General features: G+C 45.6%; 1 long non-coding RNA gene across 1 annotated transcript; it reads right to left on the bottom strand.

Moving 5' to 3' along the window:
• Window positions 1–6,276: 6,276 nt before the first annotated feature.
• LOC105522351 lies at window positions 6,277–19,457 on the bottom strand. The gene is made up of 6 exons (XR_001003427.1): window positions 18,875–19,457; window positions 15,580–15,614; window positions 14,631–14,865; window positions 8,075–8,512; window positions 7,509–7,609; window positions 6,277–6,964 (listed from the first exon to the last, which is right to left on the bottom strand). It is a non-coding gene; the product is annotated as an uncharacterized LOC105522351 (long non-coding RNA).
• Between the last annotated feature and the right edge of the window lie 229 nt (window positions 19,458–19,686).

Below are 19,686 nucleotides of genomic sequence, written 5' to 3'. Positions count from 1 at the left end.
GTCTCGAACTCCCAACCTCAGGTGATCCGCCCTCCTCGACCTTCCAAAACGCTAGGATTACAGGCATGAGCCACTGCGCCTGACCCAGGTATCTTTTCTTATGGTGAAAGATGGCAAAGCCGATCACACCACATGTTTCAGATCCTGCTTGGTCATGTCCTGGAATATTTCATCAGCTGAAGCAAGTTATGTGGCCACTTCCAACTCAAGCGGAAGAAGTATACATCAACCACCACACCAAGACAGGACACGACTGTACGGGAGGGCAGAGTTGACACCCCAATTCAACCAGTGACAGGATCACTGCTGCTGCCTGGAGATCCACAGTGCACCATGGCGTGGCAAAGCTCCGAGACCCCCTGGGGTGACAGCATCAGGTTCATGTAGCCCAGCATTCCCCATATTTTTAAGCATATGTCCTGTATTTAGAGAACATCTTTTATAATCCACATAAGTAGTTTTCTGCAAAATGCACATTGAAAGACACAGATATATTGTCAATAATGTGGGATTTGTAATCATCAGAGTTTCATTGTCACCTGGAAGAAAGAGGCCACTTAAACTCCCCCAGCTCCAGCCCCTCGTGTCTAAAACAAGGGTAAGATCTGTCCTACCAACCTGCCGGGGTTGGAGGGAGAATGGCCTGAGATGACTGGGGAGAGCGTCCTGGCCATCTTGCAGGGATCAGGTCTGTCTGTTATTGCAGGGAGGGACGAGGCATGCCAGTGTTGAAGCTGAGAGCTGTAGGGTTGGACTAGCCCCAAGAACTCGCCAGGAAGAAAGCCAGTGAACAGGGTTGTTTCTAAGCTTGGTTTCTGATCATTCTGTCCTGCCAGCATTCCAGCACATGCCGCCGATTGTGACAGCTTCTTTCTAGGGTATGTGCCAATCCATAAATATTTCAGACTAGAAATGTGCACCGGGCACCTCCTTATTGATGCTATCCCCATCTCAGTAAGGAGCACAGGTGTCATGGTCTGGATCTGTTCTCGCCACTGCCCCTCTTGTGAAAACCTCCAGTGCCCTGTGTTGCCCACGCTGGTCTTGAACTCCTGGACTCCAGTGATCCTCCTGCCTCAGCCTCCCAAAGTGCTGGGATTACAGATGTGAGTCACCAGGCCCTGCCAGGGGGTCTCTTTTATAAGGACGCTCATCTCCTTTTTGAGGGCTCAGCCCCCATGATGTAATCATCTCCCATAGACCCCTCACCTCCTAATTCCATCCCCTTGGGGGTGAGGCTTTCAACATATGAAGTTTTGGGGAGCACAGAAATTCAGAGCATAGCAGGAAAGGTGTGGATTTCCTCATTCCTACAGGCTTACAACTATACACGTGAGCCCTTGATGCTGCACTCAACTCAGGCTCTCTTCTACGGGGACTCTGTGTGAGGCCACAGAGCAGCAAACAGAGAAGCAAAACTCCGGTCAGGCTCTCACTCTCGCTGCTACCCACACTTCACTTCCAACTCCAGACCTGTGGGGCTTTCCCGCTACACGCCAAGCAGTTCTCCAGGGGACACTGACAGGCTGTCCTCCAGTTCAAATGAATCCTCATGCAACCTACCTGGAGTTAGCGTCAGACCCCACAGGCGAAGGGCTCAGTTCCAGAGGCTGCCCACCCTTCAGATGCCAGTTGCAAGTCTGCTTGCCCACAACTTCTGTCTGACTTGACTACAAATGGGAGGTTCCCACAACACTTTTTCAGGTTCAATTAATTGGCTAGGATGGCTTACAGAACTCAGGGAAACACACGCTTACATTCACTGGCATTTTATGCCAACAGAGGGGATCCCAAAGGGCACAGAGGGGCAGCCAGATGGGAGGTTCTTAGGGCCAGGCATGGGAGATGGGGTGTGAGGCTTCCATGCTTTCTCTCCAGAGCTCCACCCTACAAGTGCACCCACATGTTTGGTCATTTGGAAATTCTCCAAACCACATAGTTCAAGGGTTTTCATGGAGACTTCCTCACATAGGCATGATGGATTATTGACTCAATATCTAGCCCATCTTTTCTTCCCAGAGGAAGGGAATGGAGTTGAAAGTTCCAGGCTCCTAATCCTGGCTCAATATTTCTGATGGCCAGCCCCCTTCCAGGAGCCTTCAAGAGTCACCTTATTAGACTAAAAGATGCTCCAGTCACCCAGGAAATGCCAAAGAATTTACGAGCTCTGTGTCAGGAACCAGGGTCAAAGACTAAATACTTGAACAAAATATTTCTCACAGCACCCCTACCACTCAGGAAATTCCAAGGATTTGGGGAGCTCTGTGCCAGGAACTGAGGGCAGAAACCAAATATATATTTCTTATTGTTATTATTTTTTTCCTACTATTTCACTGAGACTTCCTGCAATTAAAAGCTGGGGGCCTTATGCTATGAAATTCCAGATTGTAAAAACTCCGGTTCTCTTCTACACGTGTGTCAACAGGCTCTGCCAGAGTCTGTAAGCCCCACAGTCTTCACCAGGCCCCTGCTTTGCATAACTGAGATCCCAAATCCTGCTCTTTGCTGACGGGATGCAGGAGGGAGCAGAAATGATCACATCTCATTGAGTCTAGATAACTTCGCATTGTGGATTCTACTGAAACCTGAATGCACTGAAGGCGCAGTCGAAAGAAATTAGATACTCTTTCTACTATGACATTTCTGCATAGTAGAAACAGCCAGCAGAGGGTAAAAAAGGAAGCTGAACCTCAGCCACCTCTAAGTGCCTTCAACAAAAGGGCTGGATTTTTTCAAAATAATTAAAATTATGAAAAATGTGGAGAGTTCATTTTGTTAACAAGAGCTCAATTACTGCTTTCACTGGGAAATGCCGTATATACAAAAAGTAGAAAACAGTGAAACTAGCAGTTGTCTTAAAAGCCAGAATATCAACAATATAAGTGAAACTCCTGTGTTGTGTGTATGTGTCTATATATATGTGTGCATATATGTGTGTGTATACACCTGTGTATATGTGCACATAAGTGCATATGTATACGTGTATATATATGTACACATCAGTGTATGTATGTATATATGTGTATAGACATATGTGTCTGTAGGTATACATATATGTATGTGTATATGCATGTATAGGTGTGCATATGTATGTGTGTATGTGTATGTATCTGTATATATGTGTGCATGTGTACATGTGTGAATATGTGTATATATCCATGCATATGTGTGCATGTGTGTTTGTGTGTATAAATGCGCATGTATGAGTGTATAAATGTGCATGTATGTGTGCATGTGCACATATGTGTGTATATATGTATATGTATGTGCAAGTGTATATGTGTGCATGTGTGTGTACCTGTATGTATGTGCATATGTGTATATGTGTATGTACGTGTGTGCAGGTGTGTATACATGCGTGCATGCATATATATGTGTGTGTTTGCATGTGTGTGCCCCTCTTGAAACCTATTCCCTGCCTCTGAATTTGACCCAGAGAAAACCACTACTCTGCATTCATTGAAATGGTATCAAGCCACATGAAGTTCTCCTTTGACTGCCTTGCTTTTGTGTAGGTAGAGGATCCCAGCTGATGTTTTAACTACACCATGACTAGCCAGACCCTCCCAACACACACACACACACACACACACACACACCATTTACATGTGTATACATACACATCACATATTTATATGCATCTATACCATGTACATGTTTATACACACATCACATATATACAATGCATATATGCATCTATATCATACGTGTTTATACACACATCACATATGTGTACTATATATCATCTGCACATCTGGGCACACGCCATATGTATGCGTGGATATCATATACATATTTGCACACTTATGTACATACACACTCTGTCTCTGTTGCATCTTGTAGACACAATCCATCTCACACTCTTGCACACCACCTCAAACCCACTCATCACACTTTACTCACACTCATACACGCACTCACACATACTCACACTGTCACACTGACACCCACACGCATTCTAACACTCACACACACACACCAACATGCTTCACATACTCCCCATCTCATATACACTCACACAGACACACCCGCACTCAGCCTCTGCATTCTCTCACCACTCTGTCTCACACACATAAACGCCCACACACATTCTTAGTCACTCACTCCTTGTATTCGCACATACACACTCACACTCTCACAATCTCACACACGCTCACATACACACTTGCATGCACACAGACACAGAGTCTCTCACAGTCAAACAGGCAATGCCAAGCCATGTGTAGATTGAAGAGGGGACATTTGATCATGATGAGTGGCCCATGCTTTGGAAAGGAGAGTGACAGGTTGGTCTGGGTTTGAATTTGAGGGCCTGACAAAGGTTCAGTGCGTGGTTGAACTTCAGCCTGGTGAGCGATGGCATCAGCTTCACAGGGTTGTAGGCCACTCAAGTCGACATCTCATTTTCCAGGAGGCCCAGAGATGGAGCCTGTCCCGGGGGCAGGTGAGGAGTGGCCCGTGACCAGCGTGCAGAGAAGCCGCATTTCTGGACCTCAGGAATATCGGAGTGGTTGCCACAGAAACTGAAAGAGGTTTCCTAAGAAATAAGCTTTCCTAAAGAAGCATGAACATGTTTAGAGCATCCTATGTCTGCAGCCATGGCTTTGGCAAAGTCTTTTCATTCCACAAATAACCATGAAGTGAGCTGCCTTACTGTGCACCCGCCCTGCTCCAGACCCTGGACAGAGCAGCCAGGGCCTCCCCGTGAAACCTTCTAGCATATGTGAGATCCTCCATAAGTAGGAAGTCCATGCAGGAGATCTCAGCAGTGGCTAATCTGCAGGTGGAAAGCTCAGAGCAGGCCTGTTCATAAATGACATCCTGACTCAGACCTCACAACACAAGGGAGAGGGCAAGGAAGCTTCCAGGGGGACAGCAAGCCAGGAGGAGGGGACAGCAAGGGCAAGAGCTCAGAGGCGGGGCGTGGGAAGGGAGCCGGGCTGTGGGAGGAGGCACAGCACAGAAAGGGGTGGGGCTACGGGGGGAGGCACAGGCCAGAAGGGGACAGGGCTATAGGCTAGGATGAGGCCTTGGATGCCATTTTAGGGGGACCTGAAAACTGCCAGAAGCTTAGGTGCAAGCTGAAAATTGAAAATGCACCTCACCTTTTGAAAACACGACCAGATCACTGCAGAGAAGGAATTTCTAGAGAGGAATGTGCAGGAAGTGGGGAACTTCCCAGAGACGAGTCATCGCAAGTGGCTGGGGAGAAGCAACGAGCCATTTGCACAGGCTCCTGGGCAGAAGATGGGAACTGAAGCAAAGGGAGAACCGTCCCAGCTCCAGAGGACATTTTCCTGGGAGATGAAGTCGTAATGGGGTGGGTATGAGTCCCATCAGCCCCACTGCTGATGTCTGGATGCCACGTAACCATCTTCCACGGCCACACTGCCACTATTTCACTCGCTGCCCCGGGCCCAGGACCATCCCTCCTTGAGCCGGTGAGGCTTTTACACAGTCAGCCTGAAACCAAGCAGCCTGTTCTCGTGACATTTTGCCAATCGTGTCTAGAACATGGAAACCATGCCCCACGCAGAGATCAAACCTCCACACACACAGCAAGGGAAGGAAGTAGGCTTTGCTAAAAGGACCCCATCATTCTGGACTGACGCCTTCATTAAGTTCTTTGTAATTCATCCTTATAGACATAAAATTATCATCCAAAGGGAGAATGTTAATACAACTGACATTTCCCTGTCAGTCATCTTAATTCACAACATAACACTTTCCAGAGCCAATTAGGTGTGCCTGATGACTACATGCGGCAAATATTGTTGTTCACTGGAAAAGCACATTTTGAAGTCCCTGCCATCATTTATTACACTGAGAGCAGCCTCTTTGGTCTGGAGAAGCATGTTACTGTTACTGTTATTGTGCCGGGCCGGCCGGCGGGGAATCGCAACCTCAGCCTGCACCACCCTTAGGGACCCATAATGGCCCGAGAGTCCCAAGAGCATGTGAGCCTCCTGGCTTGTGACAGCTGTGTGGAAGGGCCACGTCATGCACGTGGAGAGAAACCTGCCTCAGAAGGATGCTCAGGTGGCCTAGTTCTGGATGCAGCCCCTGATATCTCCCCCTGGGGTCCCCCTCCAACAGCCTCAGTCCTCTGGATCACCTGTGCTGACCCCCTCCCCACAATCCATGAGGACGCTCAGCTCTTGGAACAAAGGAGCTGGGACTCAGTCTTCCGATGCTGCAGGATTTTTCCTTAACTCAGCTAAAGACAGGGTCCTTGTCACATGGCCATGAAAGATTAGGTTCGCAGACCAATTTGAAGGGTGAGAATAACAGCATTTATTGGGCAAAAAGGAAAATAAAGGGGGAACAGGGACTCAGCAGAACAAAAGTCCCCCCAGTATAGGCTTCCCGCCTCACAGAATAAATCCTAGCTTCCAACCAGGAAGAGGAGTGGCCAGGCTCCTCCCTGCTACAAACAGCGCGAACTCCTGTGGCTCCACTTCAGTGTGCATTCCCAGTGAGCAGGCTGGCTGGAGTTTCTCTGAGGACGCCCTGCCACCTGGCTGTCTCACTGAGAGTGTGTCAGGTTCACTGGAGAACAAGAGGGGGAGACAGGGCGATGCCAGGGATGCAGAGAGACCAGGGGTCAGGTTCCCAGAGCTGCCAGGACAGGGGACCAGAGACTGAGAGTCTTCACCAACAGAAATGGGTTCTCTCATGGTTTTTGAGGTCGGACGTCAGAGATCAAGGCATGGGCAGGGCTGGCTCCCTTGAGGCTCCATGGGAGGGTCTGTCCAGGCCTCTCCAGCTCCTGGTGGTTTTTGGCAATTCCTGGGGTTGCTCAGCTTGCAGACGCATCACCTGATCTCTGCCTTCATTGTCACATGGCGTTTTCCCTCCGAGTGCGTGTCCACTTCTGTGCCAGGTTTCCTCTTTGTATAAGATGTTTGATGAACGCTTACCCTGTCCCTTGGTAAAACAGTAAGGAGGACTTTATTCAAGACCACTGCAAAGGAAGAGGGAGACTGAGATCAATGCCAAATGCAATGAAGACACTGGGATTTGTGGTCTGGGAGCCCATGAGGGGCTGGTGGATGGAAACACCAAGAGGAGACTCCGGGGACAGGGACTCTCACTGTGGACTCAGCAGGGCTCCTGCTGCAACTGGGCTGCAACTGGGGGTGGCCAAGGCAGGCACAAGCTTGGTCAATGAGAGAGACCTTGTCAGGAACACACTTGTGTCCTTGGACATTGACCATTGACATTTGAGTTGTCCTTTAGCACTGACCTTACACATTTGATATGACCTTTGACATGGACTTTCACATTTGATTGGTCCTTTGGCATTGACCTTAAACACTTGATTTGTCCTTTGACACTGACCTTTGACATTTCTTATTAGTGTAAGGCCTACCTCAGTGACCTCTTGTGAACTTGATGATCTGCAAAGATCCAATTTCCAATAAGGTCACATTCTCAGATACTAGCGGTCAGGATTTTGACATCTTTTAAGGAGACATAACTCAACCCATACAAAAGGGTAACTTTACCTTACAAAATCCAGCTAGGAGCACTGGCAGCAGGTCAGGCTCCCTAGAAACAGAGCCTGAGAGATCTTCTGAACTGGGGAGCAGTTACTGTCAGAATGAACCTATAAAAGAGGGAAGGGGCCGGGCGCGGTGGCTCAAGCCTGTAATCCCAGCACTTTGGGAGGCTGAGACGGGTGGATCACGAGGTCAGGAGATCGAGACCATCGTGAGCTACACGGTGAAACCCTGTCTCTACTAAAAAAAATACAAAAAACTAGCCGGGCGAGATGGCGGGTGCCTGTAGCAGCTACTTGGGAGGCTGAGGCAGGTGAATGGCGTAATAAACCCAGGAGGCGGAGCTTGCAGTAAGCCAAGATCGCGCCACTGCACTCCAGCCTGGGCGACAGAGCTAGACTCCGTCTCCAAAAAAAAAAAAAAAGAGGGAAGGAAGGGACCTGGAGGTAGAGGAGACCTTCATCCCACCTCAAGCCAGGATGACTCAGGCCTTGGCCTGATCTCAAAGGAGAGCCCAGAGCCCAAACTACTCTACAGGGTGCTCCACCATTGCTGCAAGGGGACCTTTGTACCTTTATCAGTCAGTCCTGGAGCGGGCTCAGCCTCCCCGTCAGGCGGCTTCTGCAGCGGAGAGCAGTTCTCCTGGGAGCTGAGGGACAGCTGAGAGACCTCAGGAGTCACAACACACTGGGGGCCGGTCTCAGGCCTGGCGATGGAGATGGAGCAGGGCACAGCTGAGCAGGACACGGCGGGGTAGGGCAGCGCGGTGCAGCCCATGCGTGAGGCAGCAGAAACGATGCTCCAGATGGTCACCTGGGCCGGCCTTGCTGCTGCACTGGGAGCTGCTGGCTCCTGTCCTCTCCGACCCCATACATCTCGCAGAGAACTAATGCCCTTTAATGAAATCAAGCGACAGTGACAAAAGCCCTAATTGTATGTCTTCTTCATTCTCCAGCTGCAGCTGCAATGCCCTTAGGACATTTGCTTTGTCCAAGTGCAATTTATCTGAACTGAAAAGGAGCAGCAAGAGGCAGCCGCACCTCGGAGCTCCATGGGCAGAGCAAGAACCTCGGGTTTCTCAGTGTTTTGTTTGTCCTGTGAGCCCCCATGGGATGTCATCACTGCAGTTCAGGGGTGGTGATCAAACTTGTTTCCTTGGTGGACAGTTTCTCATAATCTAACCCCAGCAGCAATTCCAAATTACTTTAAATCGAAGGAAAGAAATATTTTTTTTGTTTCCTTCTTTTGAGGTTGGGCAGAAGAAACTTTGTTGCAAAAGAACTTTAAAAAAATACCCTTAAGGGGTTGCATTACTTGAAATGTCACAAAATAACCTTTATGTTGGACACTTTAAATAAAAGAACGCTCTGTGAATAGGTGGGTGAGGATGGAGAGCAGGTGAAGATATTTTATTAATTACTTTTTAAAAATCTTTAAAAAAATTTCTCCAAACCATAAGGCAGAATGACCCTAAATCTTTGGAGGATAAAATCTTGGGCTAACTTAAAAAAATTCTTCACATACTTGCGCTGCTCGGTTTCCATGGGAACTTAAAGAGGAACTCTATGATGCCTGGAGAACATCTATTTTTACATTAACCCTTCATATCACAAACAAAGGAAAAATAGACAAGAGAGGGAGAGATGGAGAGGGGCAGCTTAACCATCTTCACTTGTGCTTTAAAGACCTCACAAGTGCGGTTGGGCTGGAGGACAAGCCCGCCAACATCATCTGAAAACGGAAAGCAGACTGGTATATTTCTTCCCTTTAGAATGACACTCGGGAAAAGTAATTAACATGAATATCGTTAAGTCTGTTATTTGTACCACAAAGACAATTGCAACTCAGGGAGCAGCATTTTCATCCCAGGATCTGTGAGCCTCGGAATGGGGGGTTTGATCCTGGAGGCAGTGAGAAACGTCATGATTCTGGATTTGCACCTGGGCTCACGGCCAGCCTTATGCCACTGGGTCTGGGTTTCCTGTGGTTCTGAGCCCCCTGGGAAGGGCCTGGAAGCTGTCAGTGGGTGAACAGAGTCTCCTCTTAGGAAATAATGTTAACCACCACCTATATTGGGGCCAGCCTGTTTCAGAGGCTCCTAGTAAAGGTAAATTTAGGCCTCTTTCCTTTCTGAGAAACGAAAAGGCATAACTTGTGAGAAGGAACAAAGGCTTCAGCAATGGTGGATGGAATGTGATACAGCTTCACTTATGTTTTTAAACTGTCCCAGTGTTGTGGGGGAGAAAAACCACCACCAACACCACAACAAAAGCAGCAACCTTGGGGAGTAAATACAAGTGGGTTTTCCCAGGTCACATTTTCCCCTAAAATAAACCTATTTTTAAAATAATACGTGAATCCAACGGCAACAGGAAGCTGATGAAGCTAAATGTGAGCACCTGTTTTTTCCTACACAAGAAACGAAAATAAACTCACTGTAATGAAAATCAAGTGCAGAAAAATGATTGCCTAATTAATTGAATGCTTAACTGATTAGTTGTGCTTCGTAAATGTCTCTGATGTCTTTTCTATTGATTGACAGTGCAGAAAAAAAAAAAAAGACAGAAGGAGGCAGCCCGGCCAATCCAGCTGGCCTCGAAAGGGTCAGAGATGGAATGTCAAGAGGAGTTGGTCAAGTGCTTCACTCTGATGAATAGGCCCTCCAGCACTTTGGGGACAAGGCTGCCTCTGCTGCCAACTCTGTCCCTGCCTTTCTCTGATCCTTGGAGGAGGAAGTGACTGGATGAGAGCCAGCAGATTGGGCTCAGGGTGATTTTCTGAAACACTGTTAAATTGCCTGGGATAATAGAAGACATGAGCCATGTACCCATCCTGTTCAGCCCTCGTGACAATTGCTAATCTCCCCTCTATTTGATTAACATTGTATTCTCAGCTAGACTGTAAGCTCCATGAGGCCAGGGACCAATCATGTCTGGTCCCCAGCTATCACTTCATGTTGAGTACTTATCCATGGCTGATACAAAGTAAGCACTCAATACACATTGGCTGAATGAAATAAATGTTTGAAAAGAAGAGCATGATGAGTATAGTGTTTTTTTTCCTATCGCGCCTGTAATAGATTACTGCAAGATTGTAGTGAAAATAGCCCAGGTTTATTATCTCATTGTTCTGGAGGTCAAAGTCTGAAACGGGTCTCTCTGGGCTGAAATCAAGGAGGCAGTGAAAGGAGTTAGCCAACTTGCTTCAGGCAGACATTAAGGGAAGGGTCCCTAGAGAACCTCTGACCTGTCCCACAAGTGCTTATACCAGATGTTTTGTGCAGATAAAGGAATTTGCACAGTGGGGCACACAGTGGACTAAGGGCCTGCATGCACACAGGGGTGATGGGGTAGAGCCACCAGGAATTTGTGCCTTATACAAATAGGGAACCTGGCCCCATGTGTGTGTGTATACACACACACACACACACACACACACCCTCACACCCTGGTATTCAATTGGGAATGGGGCAACTGGGAACCTGCTTTCAGGAACCCTCTCTTTGCTGTGAGCTTTCCTTTCATTTAATAAAATCTATTCCACTCAGTCTTCAAGCGTCTGTGTGCCTAATTCTTCCTGGTTGTGAGACAAGAACCTGGACCTAGCTAAGGAAAGAAGTAAAACATCCTGTGTCAGCAGCAGAGCTGCATTCCTCTGGAGACAAAAGGGGAGAATCTACCTCCTTGCCCTTTCCAGCTTCTGGGGGTCTCCTACATTCCTGAGCTGGTGGCCCCCTCCATCTTTAAAACCAGCAACATTGGGCGAAGTCTTTCTCATGCTTCTCTCTCTCTGACTGTTTCTTCCGATTTCCTCCTCCACTTTTAAAGATCCTAAAGATTACTTTGGGCCAATGTGGGTCATTCATGATCCTCTCCCCAGCTCAAGGTCAGCTGAACAGCCTTAATTCTATCTGCAATCTTTATTCTCCTTTGCTATGTACGGTCACATATGTGAGGTTCCAAGAATGAGGACATAGACATCTTTGGGGGAGCATGATTCTGCCAACCACAAATATCATCAGACAAAATGGGATTTCCCTGAAAGAAAAAAGAAAGTGGTTATATTGAGATGCTGTGTTGCTCATTTTTATGTTGTCTGCAGGGTCAAACAGAGGGTTTCTGGAGCAGGTGTTTGGTTAATAAATGTTTGTGGAATAGATTCATACCCTATACTCATCTATCAAAAAATGACCACCTGTACTGTTCTCCTGATAGTTCAGACTCATTAGAACAGAAAGGGAGCACAAAATAGAACTCTGCCTCTCTAACCACATTTTAGACTCCTTGGTGATAGAAACCAACCCACAGTCATGATAACTAGCTAACATTCAGAGAGCACTCTCCAATCTGCAAGACGCTTTGCCAGCCTTAACCCACCGGATCTTCTTTCTCACCCAGTGGGTGGTAATTACTGTTTCCATTTAGCAGAAGGGGAAATGGAAGTCAGAAGACATTGAGTAACTCAGCCAAGATCTAATAGCCGGTAAATGTCAAGGCCATGTCTTATTGATCTACACTGATAGCCCGTCCACTCTGCCACACTGCCTCTCTGTGAATGGAGATAAAATAGCAGCCAATCTTTTGTTGTGTGATACGGACTAAAAAATGCTAAAGGCAAGATCAGTCATTTTTGGGTGTTAGAGAAAGGTCTGTGGCAGGGCAGAGCATGAAGAAAGGGGAGAATGTTGCCTGAGGGAGGGGACAAGAGTAGCAAGACGATGCTTGTGTCCTGGCAGAGAACCCAAGGGCTCTGTGCTTGAATTCCAACCAGCCATGTCTAAGTGGCTCATCCCACTCCATCCAGATACTGTGTGTTCCATCTCATCTGCAGCTACTTCTTTAACACCCAGCTCGTCCACTTGTCAAGTGCAGTAGGCATGAACTCCTGGAGGCCTTGTGCATCCTGAATTTCCAGCACATTCATGGTGATCAGCACATCAGTTTTTGTGGAAACCACCTAAGCATCATTTTCCTTGTTTATTCCATTTGGAGCTGATTGTGTCCAAAAGGAGAGTGGGAGGGAAGGAAGGAGGAGGAGGGAAGAGGGAGAGAGAACATAACAGATTCATCATGGCCTTTGGGTTCTGTTGTTGCTGTTTCTTGAAACTGATTAGAGCAATCTCTTGACTTCCGAGGAAAAACATTTGAGAATCTTTCTTCACCTCCCTGTTTTCTCTGTGGCCCAGATTTTTCCTTCTTAATGTTTTCTGAAAGAATACATACAATAAACAGCAGGAAATAAAACCCCAAGATATGAAAGTCAGTCTGACTTGCCCTTACCTAACCTTAGTCGGTAATATCTGAAATGGGGATATTTCAATTATCCAAGCTTCCTCTCTCTTCCAGTGGCAGAGCCCCACTGACTGTGCAGGGAATAATACACAGTCTACAATGTTGGCAAGTATGGATTGAGCACTGGGCTCGGCCCAGACATTAGTGCTGAAATGCTTTGATGGTGAGGAGTTATAAAGAAATTGAAGCCATATCCTTGCCCTTAAGAAGTAATTTAGTTGGGGGGAAAAAGGTTCCTAGTGATCCATGAAATGAGTAGAGGACAATTAAAGATTTAGTCGCCAACGTATAATTGTAACATAAACTGCATACAGCAGAATGGTGGAAATAATTAAAAAGAACAGGATCACGATAATTCTGAAGTCATCCCGAGACAAGACCAGGCAGCCAAAGTTTCCGTTGGTAGACTGGTCCCTTCATGCAGAATGTTAACGTCCACAGGCAGGCTGGATGTTGGACCCAGAGATGACCAAGCAAAGGAGACGGATAAAGCCCCTGTCCACATGGGGCTCATGGAAAGAGAATGGTAATAAGCCTCATGAATGAAGAATGGGGGGTACTGAGAGAGAATGGAGAACCTGCCATGGGGAAGAGAAGCGTTCAGAGCTGCCTCACCCCATACACACACCCGTCACCTCCCTTTGTGATTATTCCCCAGCAATGATCATAACTTGAAATAACCTCCTTTGTTGACTTGTTTCTTGAAGCCACCAACCCCTTCACTAGAATGAAAATTAAGTGAGGTTAGAGAGCTTCTACTGCACGTTCTCCACAGTGCCCCTGCCTCCAGCACAGTTTAAAACACATGACCTGGGCTTATAATTATTTGCTGTGTGAATGAAAGCATCATGAGATTATTAGGGATGCATTGTGTTCATCACATCATTAAATTGTATTTGTTATGAAATGCATTATCAATGTCAGGTCTTTTCAATCCAATAGAAGCCATATACATACAAACATTTTTATAATACAAATTTTTAAAGAGATGTGAACATGGATGACTGTTGGTCACTGTAACTGCACTTTGACTAATGGCAGCATCTACCTCTTTTTATTTTTATTTTTTAAATTTTTTTGCTTGTTTTTGAGACTGAGTCTTGCTCTGACACCCAGGTTAGAGTTCAGTGGCATGATCTTGGCTCACTGCAACCTCTGCCTCCCAGGTTTAAGTGATCCTCCAGCCTCAGCCTCCCAAGCAGCTAGGATTACAAGCATGCACCACCACACCCATGTAATTTTTCTGTTTTTCATAGAGATGGGTTTTCACCAAATTGCCCAGGATGGTCTTGAACTCCTGACCTCATGTGATCCACCCTCCTTGGCCTCCCAAAGTGCTGGGATTACAGGTACCCTTTTTGGTTTTTTTTAATCGACGTTATCACCTCAGTGCAGTCTAACACTGCTCAATTTTTCATGCTCTCTTTACAGGATAGGGTCTGTGCCACTTTAAACACGAAATTAAAGCAACTGAATTTTTAGAAGGAGGAAACTTGGCCACTCCTTGCTTTGATATAAATTGCATTGAGTGTTGGGGCCCCTGCCCTCCCCCTCAGTGCACCAATAGATGACCCACCGGGGCTGAGCAGATTCCACGTGGATGTGGGATGGCAGTGTGACTGCACAGTTCTCCCATTTCCTTTTTAAATCACGGGAAGAAGGCACTGAAACAAAACATCTTTTATTGCCTGTGCTCCAAATGCACCACAGGGAATGTTTACCAAGGGGCTTTTAACACAAATATTTTCAGAGATTTCCATGCAGTTGAGGTCCTAGACTATTTGGATTTGAGTAGATGGAGCAAATTGATCTATAAACTACATGCTTTAGTAATTACCTGTAATATCCCAGGCTTTCTGAATTCCATCTCTCTTTCCCTGGCATGATGTGATATCCCCAACAACTGAATTACTTCTTGGCAATGTGTTGGCTGTTAGCTGTGAAAAGTCAGTACAATTCCAAATGTGTGGGTCAGTGGCTTGATTAAGACTCATGACCTCATGCAGGAGGCCCAGGCAGACTTGAGGCAGCTGAAGCTGGAACAGCTACATATGCTTCTATTATGCAGCCCCCTGAATTCTAGTTATTTAAGAAAATGCTCGCTCGCTCTCTTTCTCCCTCCCTCACACACACACACACACACACACACACGCATATCCACTCAGACTGAGCTGGGTCATGACAAGCCGACACCACTAATTTCATCTCCAAGTTTTTCAGTTTGTCACGTCAGGCAGCAGCTAATAAGTGCACTTGAAGATGGAAATTCATTGAACATCTTTTCCAAAATCAGTGGATTCTGTGTCTGCCATCACTTCATTTAACATCTCATTAGGAAAGACAGCATCACCAGCCCATCCAAAAGCAGCCTCATTATCTCCCTTCATGGCTTTTGCCCCTGACACAGTTGTGTAGGGACCCTGTTTCCATCAGGCCTCTGATGGGCCCTGCCTCCTTCTCCTGCAGGCTCCACTCCACCCCGTGGATAGGGAGCCTGGTTGTGGACTCCTGATGGCCTTGGGGTTACAGGAACAGACTGTGCCCTGGGTCTTCCTTGCACTGGAAAGCTCCCTCTCTATAACTTCAGAGGGAGAAGACTCTTAGTAACCTAAAATACTAAAATACATGAGATTGGAGGAACCGACTCTGCTTTGTTCATTCCTACTCAGAGACATCTCCAGTGAGCCAGGCTCACTGGAGGGATGTGGGGCTGGACTGCTAGGATTGGAACTGTCCTCTCTTCTCCAACACAGCAAAGGTCAATCGAATTTATACTAAGTACTTACCAAAACTCTAAACCAAAAGAAGGCACTCTGTGTACCTGAAATAGAGGCACGTGCTAGGAGGAGGCAGAGCTGTGGACATGCAGGGCTCCAGGGCAAGGTCTATTGGAAGTGGCAGGGATCTGGTTTCTGAAACTGACAGGGATCCAGGCACCCCACATAGCAGGACACCCCAGCTAGATTCATGGATGAAACCTGGAGCGAGTGTAAGGAGGTCGGGAAGAGCCGGTCCCAGTGTGGGCAGAGCAGCCACGTGGTCCAGACTTGGGCTAAGCTGCCAATTGCCCTGTGACTGCACCTGTGCTCTCCCCAGCATCTTGACAGGCTGGAGCAGGGGCCTCCAATGCAGCGTGGTTCTGACCAGCATTCTCAGGGGCAGAGAAAAGGCACCTGCAGAACCACCAAATGGGGTCGGGTGGAGGGCAGAGAGAGAGAGAGACCCACTCAATAGAAGGTTCTGAACAGCATGAAGAAGATTTACACTAAAGTGGCAATTATCAGTTAAGACATTAGTCACCAATGAAATGCAAACAACAGAAAACCTTGAGATGTCTATAGAATACCCTATGGTCTCAAAGGTCTAAAGGTCTCAAAGATGTAAAGAAAGAAATATATGAAAAAAAGAAAAGATTATGAATTAGATATTAATTAAAAACAGATCACTTTTTAAAGCTCAATTCAAGATCCTAGAAGTGAAATATATCGTCATTATTTATTTATTGTTTTGACACAGGGTCTCACTCTGTCATCCAGGTGGCTGGAGTGCAGTGGCGTGATCACAGCTCACTGCAGCCTCAATCTCCCATGCTCAGGTGATCCTGCCACATCAGCCTCCCTAGCAACCGGGACTACAGGCGTGAACCACGACAACCAGTTAATTTTTGTATTGTTTGTAGAGACAGGATTTTGCCACGTTGCCCAGGTTGGTCTCAAACTCCCGGATTCAAGTGATCCACCCATCTCGACCTCCCAAAGTGCTGGGATTGCAGGCATAAGCCACTGCGCCCAGCCTGGAACTTTTAAAAATTACAAATGGATATGAACCTGGTCAGAGAACGATTTGTGAACTGGAAGATAGTATTGTGAAGCTCCTTCCAATGCAGCACACAGAGAAAATATCTTAAGACATGAAAGAGAAGAGACACGGAAAAGAAATTGAGATTCCACCACACAAGAAGGAGAAAACAAGGGGAATGGCAAACAAACAATATTTGAAGTCAGCATGGCTAGAAATTTTCTAGATTCAATGAAAAAGCAGGAACTTTCAGCTAACGAAACACTTGGAGTGCTGAGCAGGATAAATATATATGTGTATGTATATGTGTATACACACACACACACACACACACACACAAATTATGATGAAACATTGTTGCAGTGCAGAAAGATGAAACAAAATATTTAGAGGTACCAAAAGAAAAGAGATAGTATGACAAAAGAATGACCATGAGACTGGCAACACTTGTAGATGACTGTCAGATGACACTGAGAGTCATCTACTCAGTGACAGTAGTGCTAGAAGACAATGAATAAATAGCCTCAGAGTGTCAAGAAAACTAACTGCAAATGCCATATTCGATGTACCCTGTGAAGCCATTATTCAAGAGTGAGGGCAAAAGAGGCCAAGATACTTTTAGAATATGAACTGGAAGAAAACATGATTTACCACCCTCAGATGGTTGCAGAGAAAGCTACTAAGGGATATATTCTAGCAAGAAGAAAAGTGAACCAAAGGGGAAGGAGTGGTCTGCTAGAGATAATACTGAGCAAAAAAATAATAATAATAAAAGTATTTTGGTGAATGTGTTTAACCACTAATTGGAAATTTGTATTTAAGAAAATTGAATTAAAACGTAAGATAGGCTGGGCGCAGTGGCTCAAGCCTGTAATCCCAGCACTTTGGGAGGCCGAGACTGGCAGATCACGAGGTCAGGAGATTGAGACCATCGTGGCTAACACGGTGAAATCCCATCTCTACTAGAAAAAAAAAAATACGAAAAAACTAGCCGGGTGAGGTGGCGGGCGCCTGTAGTCCCATCGGGAGGCTGAGGCAGGAGAATGGCATAAACTCGGGAGGCGGAGCTTGCAGTGAGCAGAGATCCGAGTGCAAGCCCAGCTTGCACTCCAGCCTGGGCGACAGAGCGAGACTCTGTCTCAGAAAAAAAAAAAAAAAAAAGAAAAAATGCAAGATAAGAATGTAGGGTGGGGAAAACTGGAAAAGGAGGGAAGCATCAAATAACCTTAGACTTTGTTAGATAAATAGACAGTTATTATGTTAACAATTTAAGTGTACCAGCTAAAATATATGGAGAGATATACTATCATAACTTCCAAATTGGTGGGAAAAAATACAAAAGAAAAGCTGTGTCGAAAACAACAAGCCAATACATAGAGAAAATGGAAGCTGGTATCAATAAAAAACAAAAATAGAGATAAATATACCAACACTTACAACAAATGTGACAATATTACTTATTAAAGACAGAGATTAATTAGATAACTTAAAAATCCTTCTATATGCCATTTAAAAGAGTAATGCTAAAAGCAGACATTTGTAATAAATATGTATACAACGATGTACTAAAACTACATATAACATAATTCACGGATTAAAGAAAAATCACAGTAGCAGTGACAAAATATTTAGAATTGATTGAAAAAAAAATCCCACTTTATGTCAGAACTCACAAGATATAGCTAAAGCAATTCTCTAAGTAAATTTATAGCTTTTAATGCATTTAAAAATGTTATAAAATAAGCTAATCATTCAATTAGAGAACTAACTAAAAGAAAAAAGAGTAAGCCTATAAGAAGGAGAAGAAAATCAACAGTAGATAAGAGCAGAAATTAAGAAAACAGAAAAGACAAACAAAATATGGCTGATGGATAAAACCAAAGATGTTTCTTTGGAAACTAATGAGAAAAAAAAAATACTCAACTGAGTAGACAGATCATGGTGAAAAAAGCAGGCACAAAGCGTCACTAGGAACGTAAAAAGAGATGCAAAAGGAAGGTTAAAAATCATAGGACTATCATGCACAACTTTTGACAATAAATTTGAACACCTAGAAGAAATGGTTTATAGGTAAAATTTATAAAAATCATTCAGACACTAGGTGCTGGTGATTTTTCACGGAGCGTTTCACAAAAGCTTCAAGAAACAGAAAATTGTCTTCTTATACAAATTGTTCCAGAAGAGATGAAGCAAATAAAATACCTGACTCATTTTCTGATGCCAGTATAATTTGATATCAAAACTGAACAAGGGCATTATGAGAAATGAAAATTATAGGCCAACCTCCCAAAGAATATAGATGCAAAAATTCTAAATAAAATATCTGAAAATCCAGTCTCACCATGTATTCACAAAAAGCACATCATGGTCAAAGGGGTTTGTTTGTCCTGGGAAGTGAGAGGCAGTTGAGGTACTGCCTCGGACTGTCACTCAAATGGATCTGCCTTCACATGGAGACAGGTGGCCAGGGTCAGAAGGAGTTTCCCACTTCCACTCTGCAGATTCCAACTAGTCAGACATGAGCAGTGCAGAAGAGCACTCCCCTCGTACCCCCCACCACACACACCAGGAATGTCAGGCCACATTCCTGATATTCATCAGGTGATGGTCAGGCCGTTGTTAACTGTCTCTAAAATAAAAATTGGTGTCAGCCAGTGCCAGAGAAAGGCAGTCTCCCAGTAAACAGAAACACTTGAAACTGGTGATCAGCAGCTTCCTGATAAGATCTCAGGAGTTGGGCCAGTGGGCTCGAGTATGCCCAGTAAGACGCATAATGGCAGAGTTTAACCAGTGCATGACCTCCTAGTGACATTGCGCTGGTTAAGAGAAAAACGCCTCAAGTGAGGATGCGCACAACTCCAGTAAACACACTGCGCATGCTCCCCTCCGGAGTGCTGGGAGGCCACTGCGCATGTGCACAGCCCACCCCAAGGGAAGAGTCAGATGAGAAGAGACGCAAGACTCTGGAAGTGTGCCAACATATAAAACCCCAAGTCAAAGGTCAAACCACACACTTGATCTTTCAAGTCACCCGCTTGGCCCTCTTTCAAGTGCACTTTCCTTCCTTTCATTCCTGCTCTAGTTTTTTAATAAAC

The sequence above is a fragment of the Colobus angolensis genome, unplaced genomic scaffold (assembly GCF_000951035.1).
Source record: "Colobus angolensis palliatus isolate OR3802 unplaced genomic scaffold, Cang.pa_1.0 Scaffold426, whole genome shotgun sequence".
NCBI classification, from domain to species: domain Eukaryota; kingdom Metazoa; phylum Chordata; class Mammalia; order Primates; family Cercopithecidae; genus Colobus; species Colobus angolensis.
Note: the sequence above shows the minus strand (reverse complement) of the source record. Positions and strands in the feature narration are given on the sequence as shown.